This window comes from Danio rerio, chromosome 1 (genome assembly GCF_052040795.2).
Source record: "Danio rerio strain M-AB ecotype USA chromosome 1, GRCz13ab, whole genome shotgun sequence".
NCBI lineage: Eukaryota > Metazoa > Chordata > Actinopteri > Cypriniformes > Danionidae > Danio > Danio rerio.
The window spans coordinates 22,609,331-22,625,279 of NC_141021.1; the positions used below are offsets into that span (position 1 = coordinate 22,609,331).

The window sequence follows — 15,949 nt, forward strand, 5'->3', positions numbered from 1 at the left end:
ATTTATTTTCGTGTTTTATTCAAAAAGATATGTGCTGGATCTGTTACATTTGAACTTTACTGTAACCGAATCAGTATCATTTCTCTAGTGCAATGTAGACGTGTCAAAATTACTAATTGCCTCATCTTGTTTTTTTTTTTAATCTAATTGGGTGTCAATAATCCATATTCCTAAAAGTAAAGGTTGTTTTATGGAAACTGAATCATTTTTAACCAATTTTTAATTGCATAAAGAATCATTGAGTAAGGGCTCTTAAAAGAACCCTGTTATTCTAGACTTGAAAAACTTTTAAATAGACTTTAAACGTTTACATTTCAAATAGACCATTTACTTTATATACACAACATTTTGTGTAATGGTAAGGTTCCACACGTTTCATAGATTAAAAAGGTACATTACCGAATAACTGATGCCAAAAGAATGTTTTTTTAAGAGAGACATTTTAGGTGCAAAAATGCCAATTGTGCATAATATAGCAAAGGAATAGTTAATCCAAAAATAATAATAAGTATTTTGTCATTATTTATTCATCTTCCATCTTTTCCAAACCTGTTTGAGTTTCTTAAGGAAGTCATAATGTTGAGAAAAAAAATATATATATATATATACATATATATATATATATACACTGCCATTCACACACACACCCACACACACACACACACACACACACACAGTATGGACAATTTAGCCTATTCAATTCACATATACCACGTCTTTAGATTTGTAGGGGAAACTGGAGCACTCAGAGGAAACCCACACAAACACAGGGAGAACATGCAAACTCCACATAGAAATGCTAACTGACCTAAATAAGGCACAAACCAGCGACCTTCTTGTTGTGAGGCGATCATGCTACCCACTGTGCCACCATGATTGCACTATGACTTTCTATAGTATTCACATTCACCAGTGTGTCTTGTTTTGTTTTCAATATAACAAATAAATTCATTGTATATACTGTATATATTTACAACCTCTTGAGTATGAGTAAATGATAAAGTGTTATTTTTGGGTAAACTGTCACTTTAATGATCAACTGAATAATGGTTGTGTAAATATTATGTGAAAAAAAGTTGAGTAGATATTATTTCTAAAGTTTATTTCTCTGCACTCTTCTTTTTTTGTTTTGTTTTTGGCAGTAGCGATTCCATTAACCTTTCACATTCATAGACCTTTTCCATTGCACCATTCTTTACGGTATAGATTAAGTTTGGATTAGAATAATACAAAAAAATGTTTTTTAAGATCCATTAACCTAAAGTTTTTTGGAAAATAATTTCTAATAATTTCTAAAATTATGGCAAAAATGCCCTTCAGGGTGGAGATGGAAGGAAGATGATTATGTCATCTATGATTCTGCGGTGGCGCAGTTGGTAGTGCTGTTGCCTCACAGCAAGAGGGTTGCTGGTTCAAGCTTCGGCTGGGTCAGTTGGCATCTTTGTGTGGAGTTTGCATGTTGTCTCCGCGTTCACGTAGGTTTCCTCCAGGTGCTTCGGTTTCCCTCACAAGTCCAAAGACATGCAGTACATGTGAATTGTGTAGGCTAAAATTGTCCATGGTGTATGTGAGAATGAGAGAGTAAGAGTGTTTCCCAGTGATGGGTTGCAGCTGAAATAATATTGTATCATATTATATTATTCCAGCTGCAACCCATCACTGGGAAACACTCTTGCACTCTCATTCACACACATACACAATGGGCAGTTTTAGCCTACACAATATAATATAATATAATATAATATAATATAATATAATATAATATAATATAATATAATATAATATAATATAATATAATATAATTAAGATTTAAGGTTAAATTAGCGTCTAAAATATTATTTAAATATACATTTATATTGTCCAATAAAAATGTTATATGAAATGTAATAAATTAAAAATAAATGTATATAAAAATATAAAGATTACATTGAAAGATCAAAGTTCTCACAACAATTAATTTGACAATTAATTTATTTGACAACACCAGTACAAAATATTTATTCTCAACTGTTTCAAGCAGAAGACCAACATAAGTGGATTGAAAATTTGGTCATTATTAACTAACCCTTATGTTTTACATTCTGCATTCTGCTATTTTTATACTAGTCTAGGAAGGATTTTTTAACAACTTTGCAAAGAACACTCAATGATGAGTCCCTTTTCCACCACCTTTTCCACGAGTTTTTTTATTCACAAATGTTCTTTAAAACATTGAAAGTAGACTCCAATGCTTTTATTATGCTTTGTCCATTCATTAATTTTCCTTCAGCTCAGTCCCTTATTTGTCAAGGGGTCGCCACAGCGGAATGAACCACCAACAATTCCAGCTTATGTTTTACCCAGTGGGTCCCCTTTCAGCCACCACCCAGTTCCAGGAAACACCTATACACTCTCACATTCACACACTATGGGCAATTTAGTTCATCCAATTGACCTATAGTGCTCTGAGGGAAACCGGAGCACCCGGAGAAAACTCAAACAAACATACAAACTCCACAGAAATGTCAACTGGCCCAGCTGGGACTCAAATCAGCAACTTTCTTGTTGTAAGGCAATAGTGCCGCTCATCCATAAAATCCCTTGTGTAAATTGTAATTTGATGTAGACACCAAAATAGGACACTGAATTCTCTCACAGCATGTGAAAGAATACTTCTTTTAAGCAAGGTCATTTCAATTAACCAGTTGATTTAGTAAGGAAATCAGACTAACAATTTAATCACCAATCAGTCACTCACTCAATCAATCAACTCTCTCTCTCTCAATAATCCACTTGCAGCTCAAGCTGACGAGAAGTTACCAGAAGGAAAAATCAGTGAATGATTACTGCCGTGGTCTGTTCCTCATGCAAAAAATTAAATAATAAAATAACCCTGATGTGACTCAGAAGAAGACCTTCTTGATATTTATTTTCGTTCTTCTTTTGTGAGTCACTTTAAATAAAACATTCAGCTAAACGAATAAAGTTAAATGTCAATGAGACAAGAGACTTTTATTCTCACGGTTTACGTTTTAATGAGTCTCCAGTGGAACATTAAACAGTCAGATCATTTGCCACATGTTGTCCAAATGTGGTCTTGTTATATTTATTACAGCATTATTTCAATATTTTATTCATTAAAGAGGCTTCACTAGACAATAGAGTGTGATATTTGACAGTAGATTATTAATTTAATTGTCCATAACCACAAAGGGAATTTTCAAGCTTAAAAGTCATTGATGGTATAAACAGTTGCAGAATGAATGAATAAATAATTAATTAAAAAGCTGTTAAAAGATTGTTGGAATATCTCAGTCACACAGGCTTGGTATAACTTTAATAAGATAATGTTAACTATTACATAACGATTTTGTTGTGTATCAGAATCTTCGAATTATTGGTAGCTCAGAAATTCAATGGAATTAGACTCAGAGTTTAGTACTGACCAACTTTTTAAAAAGAATTGATTAACCATAAAATTAACACATTTATGATTATGCAATGAATCAGCAGTGGGTTTTTAATGCCATTGCCATGACAATATAATTAGGTCATCGACTGTGGTCTTTCTAGAGCCCCATGGAGAAACTCACATATGTGCCCAATGAATCGGACGTGAATGACATCTTTTTCAAACTTCCAAAAATAAACGAGTTTCAAATCTGTCAGCAAGATGCTCCCACACCTTGAGGCTTAAAAATAAGAGATGAAATTATACAAAGAAATGACATAACATCTTCTCCACCTAATAAAGTCATTGGGAACCATGGGAACCAGACAAGGTAGAGATCTGTACACACAAACAAAATAGGTGAAGATGAAAAAAACACTGTGACATCAACTGACAGGAGAGGAAGAAAACAATCTTTCATTATGTAATACCTTAAATCTTTATAGTGTTCGAGTAGATTAGTAAAACCATAAGAAACCATAATATTGAAATCTATGAAACCCACTGTAAACTATGACGAAATCAGGTCTAACACACACACGCACCAAATATCCTTCAGGCTACAAAGAAGACACCAAATGAACTTTGATATTTTCAGTCTGCACCAGGAATTTATAGAGCGCCATAAAAGACAAATTCGCAGAGAATGACAGCAGTTACAATAATAATTACGCGCGTGGTGTAGAAACACAACCTCGATAAGAAACAAAGAGATTTCCTTTGAGCCCACCAACACATTACGTTAATGTCTTCTCTCAACAATCCGACATGTGCCATTAAATCCTGAAGCGAAAGATAAGCCCATTCAGGAGAATCGTCTAGGTGTTCGCGTGGCATCTCCTCGCTGTCCTCTCGTTCCCAGGGGAGACAGTTTCGAGCTTTAGGATCAATTATTGCGCGTTATTAGCCTTCAAACTCCCGAGTTAAGTGCTTTCAATGAGTTTATCGAAAACAGGTCAAAGTCCTGCAGGTACTTTAGTCCTCACAGCATAATGATCCATTTCTTCGAGCCCATCAGCCGCGCTCGGTGTCGCGCGTTTGGGCGCGCAAAGTTTATTTCATAACGCATTATCCATTCATCCTAGATTTCAGTTTCCTTAAGACAAATACATGTTCAAAATGTTCATAATGTTCAAACCACGTCCTGACTGACAGAATGACAGCAACATATATAGAGGATTGTTGAATGGCATTTCGTGACTGGTTGTTCGTAAATAATGACATGATATTTTCGCGCGCGGAAAAGCAGAAATAATGAAGTGAAAAGCTCGTTCAGGAGACTTACCTGCTGTCGGTCAGAGCTGAAGGCACACGCGCGTCTCCATCAGTCTAAAGTGAGTGGCCGTGTGTGTTTGTGTGTGTGTGTGCAGCGCTGACTCTGAACTGACAGCTGGCTCCACTGCGCGTCTGCACAAGCGTTACTCACGCGGGGCTCCATGGCTGTCCGAAAGCAACCAAACGCAACCACTTCACTGCATGACGCGCTGATGCATTCAGAGAATGACACTGACTTATTCACGAGCTTCTGATCTTCGTTCGTTTGTTCAGGGTAACTGCTCGACTTTATTACAGTCATAAGAAATATGAGGCTCTTGGAACTATTGGAATAAATAAAATAGGTGTATTTTTACACTTACAGTACACTGTAAAAAATGCAGAGTTCCACACAATTCCTTCATATTGTCCCAACACAAATTAATTAAGTTAACGTAACAAATGTCAGTGTATTGAGTTTAAAACAATTAAGTTGTCCAAAACAATTCTTAAGAATTTTGTTGTTTCAGCTCATTTTAAATAAGAAGTTTGTTGAAGTAGCAAAAATAATTTTTATACGATTTCTATTGATGCATGGTTTTTTAGGATGGGAGATACAAGTATTTGAAAATCTGTAATCTATAAGAGTTAAAAAAAATCTAAATACTGGAAAATTTGCATTAAAAGTTTTGATATATTAGGAAATGAACAACATGGAATATGATCTTTAAACCTAATATTCTAATGAATTTTTTTGGCGTAAAAGAAAATAATGTTGACCTATTTGATGTATTTTTAAATATAAATTTGTGCAATGGCAATACAACTGAAAAGTAAACGTTTGTTGTTTTTCTTTCTGTACATGAAGGTATTATGAAGTCTTTAACATTCACAACCACTTATCATGCCACGAAACGTTATTCATAGTGGAGAAATGACTTTTAAGATTATTAAAATGCTCCCTATACAAAGGAAAATCTACACTGAAAGTAAAAACAGAAAATAAAGCTTTTCTTTTGGTTCACAGCTTTACTGAAAAGTTCTTTTGGAAACCCAAAAGTGTTTTTTCAGCATCTTAGAGAAATCACTTTTTTGTTTTGGAACCTTTATTTTTAAGAGTTATATAGGGAAAATATAGGAGAGGTTAGGACTAGTTGTCACACTTCAATATTAAAAAAAAAACTAAATGCACATAATATTCCATAATAATGTATTTGAACTTTTGTAAAGAATGAACTAAACTGAAAGGTCATTGATCTGAATTGAGCTTATTTAGCAAAACATGGGGTAATACTTTATTTTGATGGTCCATTATAATATAAGAACAATGTCTGTATAAACAGACATTTAACTGACTATAAGGCACTTTGCATTTATACACGTCAACTTAACCCGAACCCCCAACCGAACCATCGACTTATAATCTAATGAGAGTTAGTTGGCATCTAGATGCAATGTAACTTACATTCAACAAATGAACCATAAAAATAAAGTGTGACCGAACATGATTTTGGCTATATTGTTGTATTTGTCACACTCCTACAGTATTTAATATCAATGCTGCTTTGAATCTATCTCAGTCATTTAATGCACTATAAAAAGGTGACAAATTGACATGAATGTTAGTTTAATTAATAGTTCAAAGCTTATTTAAATGATAATTTGCCCTCAAAACAACTATTTAATAAAATATTTTTTATAAATGCTGCAAGGTAAACAAGGTAATAAATCAATAAAGTAATACATCACTCTGGCATATAGTCAATTATAATAATAGATTTTAACTGAAAGGTTGAATTTTGTTCTCAGGACAAAGCCATTTGTCATAAATGTCAGGTCAGGGTTCTTGCATTCATTTTAAATGCTAAATTGATGCATTACCAAATCCTTCATTTAATATATTTTTGTCATTGCTTAATTTGTTCATAGACTCCACTCAAGCTGACTTCTCACTTTAGCTCAGAAAGCTCAGACTGTAAATAATGGTCAGTTTCTGACCTTGAGGTGATCATACAGTCTGACTTGTTCGCATTACAATAAATCAATGGCCTATAATTAGAAACCACCAGTCATCCATTCATTCTTGCATTCATTAATTTCGTCACACATTAAAATAAGGTTGAATTAGTTATGTTAGTAAAATATTTATTAACATGAACTAATAATGAACATTGCTTGTACAGCATTTATTAATGATTTTCATCAATTACTAATGCATTATTAAAATCCAAATTCATGCTTGTTTATATTAGTTATTACACCATGAGGTATACATGAACTACCAATGAACAAATTTATTTCCATGATGAATAAATACTGTAATAAATGTATTGCTCATATTTCAGTCAAATACATTGACTAGCATTAACTAATACAACCTTAGTGTAAGTGTTGCCATTTGTATAGGGAATTAAAAATGATTAAAATTTGTATTTAAATTGCAGTAAAGGGTTAAACATTTCTTTGTCTTGCTTAAACTCTTGTTAAAAAACTGCTGTGTTAATCAATCTTTTACATTTTTTGAGCCAAATCTAAATACTGTCCTATATGTGTGACTGTCTCAAGCACAGTTCAATAAATTACAGCTATTATAATCAAAAAGAAAATTGTAAAATCATTAATAAGTACACCAGGCCTAATTTTACTTCAGATCATTTTGGTAAATGACAATTGTTTTTTTCATCCATAAAAATGAACAAAAATAAATAGTGACATGTTAGTTATAAATCGGCAATTCACTGATTGAACGTTAATTAGATGAAGGAGCCCACCATTCAAGATCATGTGACTAAAGCCCACTGTTAAGCCTATGACATGCACTTGCAACTTTTTGTCTAAGAATTTCACATATTATTCACATAATTAACTTTTTTTTTAATCAATAGTAAGTTTTTACATTAATATAGAAGCCAAATATGAAGTTTTGTTGTCCTTTGGTGTGCATTTATTGAAAATAACAAGTCCAACAAGTCATGGAGAGAAAATATATTGTTCTAAATTACATATATATTGAGATAAATGTCCAACAGTGAAGATAAATTAATCTCATGCTATTTGTGTTTTATTAAGGGTTGTTTTCCTAATTTTTGCTACGTCACATATTTAAGGTGCTCTATACAACTCAACAAAAATGTTAATTAAATTAAATTAAGTACATTAATAAAGTCAGTGACCCCAGATACCATTATTAAATATCAAACTTCAAATTACATAAAAAAAATAAATAAATAAAAAAAAATAAAATATATATATATATATATATATATATATATATATATATATATATATATATATATATATATATATATATATATATATATATATATATATATATATATATATATATATATATATATATATATATATATATATATATATATTTAAAATGATGTTTTACAAAAAGGTTTTAACTGCCTATTTGTCAGCTACCCACGTGTGTACATGCATAGGGGAGAGTGGGGATGGTTGCAACATGGGGCAGTTGCAACAAGACTTATTCCTCCATTCAGGAATAAGCTAGAGTGATGATATCCATACTACATGTTCTCAGTCAGAGCCTCTTTCAATCTGAGACATCAGCCATATGTGACCATTCCTTCAGTATAAAACTCATTATATGGGGAAACTTTTTTTTTTTAATGTTAAGAAAATTTCTCATACTGTCTAATCTGTTTTTGTGAAACATTATCCATTCTTATCATTTAAATAACAATGTTAAATAATAATGTTTTCTTAGCTTTAAACAAGAATAGCTATCAAGTGTTAAAGCTATTGTATTTCCCAAGCACAGTTTAATCAGTGTTGACGTGCTGTTGCAACTGCCCCATGACAGAATTCATTTAAAAGCTTGCCAGATTACAATTTAATTTTATCAGTTTCAATGTAATTTAATTTGAAAAAATAATTATTTTATCAATTATTAGAAGTAGTTTAAGTTCAAGTAAAAAATATTTTTGTTCAATTTTTTAGGCCTGATAATTGGTTGTTGCTTGTTTTTTTTTATTAGTCTTTATTTAGATGGCCAATTTAACTTTTACCAATTTACCCAATTTACATTTAATATGTTTACAAAAAAAAAAAAAAAAAAAAAAAAAGCTAATGTTAATGAATGCTGCAACAATTCCTGTGGGTTGTTGCAACCGCCCCCCTGCTCAGGATCAATTGCAACGTTTGACTTTGTCTGTTCAAGAAGTATGTACACATACTTGCAACGAGGGTGGGTGTCCAATAGTTGTGGGTTTATTACATTAAAATTTTGGGTTTCCAACTTTCCACAAAAAAATTGTCTCTGGGAAACTGAAGGAAATGCAAAACGTGTTAAAACTGCCCCCTCTCTCCCTTGTCGAAAGGATAACTGCTGATTTTCATTACATGAATCACCAGGCATCACGGTTTCAGCTAATTATCGTCTTAAATGTTTTACTGAAGAAGAAATCTAAACTTGGACTGCATTAGGGTGAGTAACAGCACATTTACAGTTGTGCATTTACCTCATTAATCAACCCCCTGTAGGGTTCTTCTACAGTGATAGTACTTTTCAATTTAATTTTTTTCGTAGCCAAGACTAGAGAACAGTTCCGAACACGGTAGAAATGTTAAATGTTAAATATAGGTTAAAACTATGTTAAGTATTAAACCTAAGCTGACAAATACTCTGGAATCAGTTGTTAAGCATGCAGTGAAATGTTCCGATTGAGCCGACATTGTTCAGATGTTTAACCTATGGTTTTACCTAGTATAGTAGTGCCATCTGGTGGAATAAAGTTGTAAGACAAATTTAGTTGAAGTGTCTGTCAATTAATATAATTCAGTTCTACCGGCCAAATTCCCTTTCATATAAACTCATATAGCCTCAGTTGCCAAAAGAGACAAGTTCGCTGTTTATTATTATAATAAAAAAATGGTTGATGCCTATATCGATTTTAACAACAAATTCTCTTTCATTCATGTATACATCAAGACAAAAGCAAATGTAAGCTTTTCCAAAATCACTAAAAAAATCCCAATGTCACAGTTACCTCAGTCCATATACACAACTAATGTTTTGTCCCTGACCGGATATTATTAGGCTACATGAAATTAAATCACCATCAAAATGTGTGAAAAACTATTCTGAACAAATAAATGTAAGCCCAAGGGTCAATGAAGAGGCTTTGAAACACTCCTCTGACAGTTAATAATAACTAGACAGATGCTCTATAGATTTTTCTGCCAATTACATTAGCAGTGGCTCTGGAGCTCAAGCTCTTTTAAATGTCAGTGAACTTTCTCTCTGACCTGTTTGTGCGAGCTGTCACTTTTTATCTGCTTGCTTCTTTTACTCCAACTTCTTTAAAAGGCCCAAGTCAGTGGGAAGGTTGAAATGGCAAACTGTGAGATGTTATTCATCTCTCTTTCTCTCTCTCTCTCTCTCTCTCTCTCTCTCTCTCTCTCTCTCTCTCTCTCTCTTTGCATGTGTGTGCAATGAACAATGTGCAGTTGGATAAAGATGAAATCTAAAAATAGGGCTATGATTTTCAGGACACAAAACAGCTTTGTATAGTCTACATATACAGCAAAATCCTCTGAGTAGAATTTACTCAGTTTAGATAATGTATTTTGGTCCCTCTCTAAATTGAGTTAAAGTTACTCAGGTTTATAAGACAATGGAATGATTAATTAAATGATAATTGAGCGCTGACAAAGAACACCTGCTGTTAATAAGCAGAAACACAGAAGAGAAACACAAAACAAAGTCAAAAGCCAAACACCTGCTGTTAATAAGCAGAAACACAGAAGAGAAACACAAAACAAAGTCAAAGCCTTGTGCCAAGTTCAGACTGCATGATCTTCAAAGTAGTTGTGTCACGGATATTTTCACACTACATGACTATCTGGGCTAGCGTTCCGTCTGTGCTTTGTTTACACTGCAAGATATCTGCGAGAGGGTGGTTCACACTGCATGACTTTAACTTTAATTTTAACTTCTCCCCCAACCTCCTGCTGATAGTAAAGTAGTGAATGCTGCTCTCTCATTGGCTGTAGGTGATCGATGATGTTATTTTCAATCAGAGCACATTTCACATGGCATGATTTGAATCGGCGATTCCCTCAGATTGCGTCTTTGATAGTTCATACTGTGTGATTGTTACTCGCGTGAACGAGCACTGATTTGCTCATGATTTCAGGCATTTGTTGGCGATTTCTCGAAACCTGTCGCCCAATCAAAATCGGAGCTAAAATCATTCAGTCTGAACTCGGCATTAGATGAAATCAGCTGAAATGAAATACATTGAATCTCTCAAAATCTCAGCAGAGGATCAACTCGATCAATAAGCAACTTCACAAACAGCAGTTTTACTTATTAAGAACCTGTTTGCCCTTATATAAAGAGGGACCAAATACTCTCTGAACTGAGTGAATTCTTTTTATGACCTCCATAAAGGGCCATATCTGTTTCCTCGTTCACAATCGGCACCGGAACTTTAAAAATGTTCAGTGCAAAGTTTAAACAAAGCAGTGTTCAGTAACATTATTGCAGTATGTGTCACTCACCATAGAGGGATTCACTCCTGCAAATATGTCTAATTATCTAATAATCCATATCTGTTGTAAATATTTGTCAAATGTAAGTAAATACATTTTACACAAACACATTTTTGTAGGCAAATACGTGTAGGTAAAGCCTCCCTATTGTATAACTTGTTGTTTACTTGCCTTGTCACTTCATCACATCACACTCGTGCTCTGATGTGTTGCTAAATAACTACTCAGAGCTCTTTCTTTAGCCAAAGCAAATTAACTAGCCGATCCTACAAAACCTGACAGATGAAGCCCAACAATTAACCTTCAACTTGGTGTGTCCCAGCCCCAAGCCCTATTACGTTATTCCTGTGTTACCCGTCTTCTGTGATTCTCATCATTTCATGTGTACTGCCTGGATGTCTCCCATAACTCCCTGAATGTCTCCTTTGTCTTCTACATCTCATTTGTTGTCCATTTTTCATAAACCATCTTTGAACTCAGTCAAGACCTGCATTATTGCATTAATTATTGTTATTGCATTATTATTATTATTATTGCATGCATTATTAGCTTAATCTGCACTCAACTTGCAATACTGTTCAATAAACAACACTGCTTTGCACTACTTTCCATCTGTCGTCTCCTGATTATTGTATTAGAAGACCATACCAACACCAGAACACCATGGATTTCCACCCACTGTCACTATCACCACTGGATCCCTTTGCGAGCTAGTTATAACCGCACTCAAATCTTCCCTTCCCTTCTCTCAGGTCTGTCATCAAAACCTTCACTTTTGCCTCTGCAATTCACATTGGCAGAGTGTAGTGGCTTTCTGTTGCAAGGGAATCTGTATATTGGGATGCTACCATCAAAGTTCGTATTGGAAAGCTCTAAGGTGTTTCTAATATAAAGCTCTGATATAGGCGATTTCCATACGGAAATTCAGAGACTTACCAGGATTTGTACGAAGCCACTGACCAATCATCGGTTACCTCTGCTCCACCCACTTCCTGCTTACAAGTACCAGAATCAATGCAGACTGGACCTACATGACTCACTAAAGAAAACTAAACCATGCTTCCTATACCATCAAAGCATGTTTATTTGGTGGAAATGCTGGTCACCTCTTCCGTTCCTGTTATATCAGACATGTCCAAGCTTCTTCCTCACTCTGTGTTTGCTCTCATTGATTTAGTTTAATCTGAAAATGTAATTTCTCAAGAATGCCCAAACTGGCTTCAGTTATCACCAGAAAATCATGATTATGAATTCTCAGTACAAACTTTACAAAGAAAACCATATGGACGTGGTCATGTGGCATTCTGCACCCCTGTCATCACCCTGCAAATGAGCTAATTCCATCAAGAGTGCATGTCGCTTTTGGAACTGGAACATTCCACCATCAGCATCATGATATCCTAACTTGCGGTTATGTCTTAATTCTGCAAATTCAGTTGAAGTTCCTGTGATGTCATCCACTGAAGTAAAGACTAAACAAACTTGTTTCCATAATTACCTCATCCTTATTTGTTCCAGACTCCAAACTCATCAAATGTCCTAAGACACAGATCCTCAAAGAATACTGGGGGTTCTAGAAACTAGGCAGTCACCCAACTTCCACCTCATCAGCTACATGACTGTGCCTTCGTCCTGCTTCTGGGTGCCCAACTATCCGAAGGAATGATCTTACCTCTGTCCATCATAGAGTGCAAGGCTATTGAGACATAACATGTGCAGGAAGCATTACATGTATAGAAATATTAAATGTAGGATGCACCAAGAATTGATTATTCTATCATCCTCAACAGTTACTTTGAGCTTCTTCTTTGTTGGTAAAAAAGATAGTAATTTTCAGCCCTGCATTGATTATCATGCTCTGAACTCTCATAGGCTGTTTATCAATGTGATCTTCAGCGATGTTGCATCCTCGTGTTCTTGTGTAATCATCAACTGCTAAAGTTCAGTTCCAAAACTCAAGACCGCAAGAATGGATGACAGGTGAAAGTTCCCGGATGTGTTCTTGATATCGAGGACACACCGACACAGACTTGAGCATCGAAATCACTCAAGACATCATTGCGAATGGAGGTGGCAAGAGCAGCATTTTACATAGGTTTATTATTAAAGTTCAAAGATAACTTATTTATCTCAGGAGTTTCCCTAATACGGTGAAAGAACATCACCATGAAAATCTTAATAAAGGAATCAACACATAAAGGGTGTTTATTTGCTGAAAAAAAAACTGTTTTATTTGTATAGTGCAGCGTATATTTGTAAAGTCTTTATGCATAGTATGTATTGTGAAAAGGGAGAAAACAATAAATCATTGTATGAATGCTGTAATGTTTAAATAATTTTTCAGTTTAAAATGCGTGAGGGTCATGTGACGATTAGGAAGAACGCAGCATCTCATTTCTCACAGGACGTGTTCTCTGTTCTTGTGGTCTCCCAGGTTCGTTCTTCCGAGGTGACCTGGCAAGATCGGTCTCCACAAGAACGCAAGTCCATTCTCTGCTTTCTTGGAATTGAGAAACAGCCATATAGTCCAGTTGCTCTAACCACTTTAGCTGGAAGATCCATGGGGCACACTTCTTCAAACTGGAACTGCAGAGTGCCAACAACCTCATTCATATTTGTAAAATAGGCAAATTGAAGATGCCGCTCATTACTCCCATTGGCCACTATGAATACCAAGTGATGCCCTGTGGACTGTCCATTATACCATCAATCTTCCAGACATTTATGAACAAAGTTTTCTATGAGTTTCTTCATCCCTTTGTCTTAGTTTACATCTACATCCTGATATACTCCAGAAACCTTGACAAATATTGCTATCACATCCTGCAGGTCCACCAGAAGCTTCATGAACATCGCTTGTACTTGAAGTTGGAGAAACGTGAGATCCATCAGTCACATTTGCCATTTCTAGCATACATCATCAGCCCATCCAGAGTACAGATAGACAAGGGGAAGGTACACACCATACAAGAATAGCTTCGACCCACTTCTATGAAAGAACTCCAACGTTTCCAAAGATTCAACAACTTCTATTGGAGATTATTCTTCAGCTTGCTATCCCAGCCCTATTAATCTTTTTCCTGAAGGACAAGCCAAAGACCCTGTCCTGGACAACTGAAGACCACAAAGCCATTCTCCAGCTGAAGAAAAATTTAAAAACAGCCTTAACTGTTTTAACATCCAGATCCCTAACTTCGCTTAATCATCAAAGTTGATCCATCAACCACCAGGGTAGGTTTCGTGCTCTCAAAGCAGTCTGGTGATCCATCGGTCTTGTGTTTACTTTCCCGAGAAACTGTCACTGGCAAAGCAGAACTAAACATTGGCAACTGTGAACTTCTTGCTATCAAACTAACCCAAGTATAGTGGCACCATTTTCTGGAGGGGGCACAAGAACCTCCACTATACAGGCCTGCTGGGCACTGATTTATGTGATAATCTAAATTAACCATGATCACTTAGCATCATGGATCTACGAACTGTAAAGCAGATAATCGGTTGTGTTCTGTGTTGCGCTATGTGTTCTGCAACTTTGGTCTCCTAGAGGAGATTGTGTCAGACTGGGGCTTGCAGATAACCTCATGTCTAAAAGGCATTCTTCAAGTTACTGGGTATTTCTGTTAATCTCTCCTCTGGTTTGCAAACCAAATGCAGCCTACTAACCACATGTGTACAGTTTGCATGCACTTCATACTTTTTCTCAACCTGATTTTATTTATCTGTTTTATAACCAACGCAATCTCACGGCAATTCGTAACTTTTAACCCTTTTTGTTCTTTTGCAGCCAAAAACCCTTTAAAGCCAAATTTAGCTGTTGAAATTTACTTATAGGTGCAGTAGGTGATCTGCCAAAAAGCTAACCGCTTAGCATATTATCTTTGGACGGCCGGGGAGGGACTGTGATTCAAAGCCACACCCCCTGAAATCGTGAGCGCGCGCACCACGTCACAACAGCCGACAGACAACCCACTAGTTCATGTCATTCGCCAGTTAGTAAGTGCCAGCGCCGTGCAGAAATTACATTTATTACTTAGCCACATTTACATGCTATTTCAGAGCGAATATTCAGAGGAGCATGGTCAACAGTATAGGAAGGCTGTCATTGTTCAAAAATGACCCAATGTGAATATAGTTTTATGCTTTACCCAGAATATAAAAATACATATAAACACATTTAGATCATTTACTGTAATCATTACTATTGGACTGTGAAGAGACTTTCAACCAGCACAACAAAAAAATGTTTCTGAAGACAATCACCTACTGCACCTTTAATGTTCATTTTAAATTATTTTAATCTAATTGATAAATTTAGATTTAACCTTTTTAAATTGATGTGTCACAATATATAAGCCTGTTTAAGTAAAATAATAAAACGATTAATGTAATCGTGATTTTTTAATTAACAATTCTAAATGTTTCTTATGATGACAAGTCCAAACTTTGAACATTTGTCTTGAAATAATACTGATCAGTATTGCAAGTTTATATTTTAAACTATTGAGTATTTTAACACAATTTATTTCTCTAGATTGAGGGAGCAGCATTTTAAACTTAAATGTGACCAGGCTTAAAATCATAAAAGACCATTATTATTTAGCATTACCTTTAAAATCCCATGCCACACACAGACTTCTATAACCACCAACACAACCTTTTTAACTTTCATCATGTCCTGCTTTGCTACATATAGTATACAGGCGCCGACCAAATGTGGGACTCCTGGATTCATGTCACCAG

General features: G+C 34.9%; 1 protein-coding gene and 1 long non-coding RNA gene across 3 annotated transcripts in view; both read right to left on the reverse strand.

Annotated features, from left to right (window-relative positions):
• npy1r (neuropeptide Y receptor Y1) overlaps nucleotides 1-4,815 on the reverse strand; it is a 50,093-nt gene extending 45,278 nt beyond the window's left edge. For both annotated transcript variants that reach the window (XR_015475945.1, XM_087236409.1), the window contains exon 1: nucleotides 4,716-4,815. The gene's annotated coding sequence lies outside the window, so the exon portion shown is untranslated. The remainder of the gene's footprint in view (nucleotides 1-4,715) is intronic.
• A 3,513-nt stretch (nucleotides 4,816-8,328) lies between these two features.
• On the reverse strand, nucleotides 8,329-15,472 carry LOC147846806 (uncharacterized). The gene is made up of 3 exons (XR_015476548.1): nucleotides 14,633-15,472; nucleotides 10,435-14,349; nucleotides 8,329-10,374 (listed from the first exon to the last, which is right to left on the reverse strand). It is a non-coding gene; the product is annotated as an uncharacterized LOC147846806 (long non-coding RNA).
• Nucleotides 15,473-15,949: the final 477 nt, after the last annotated feature.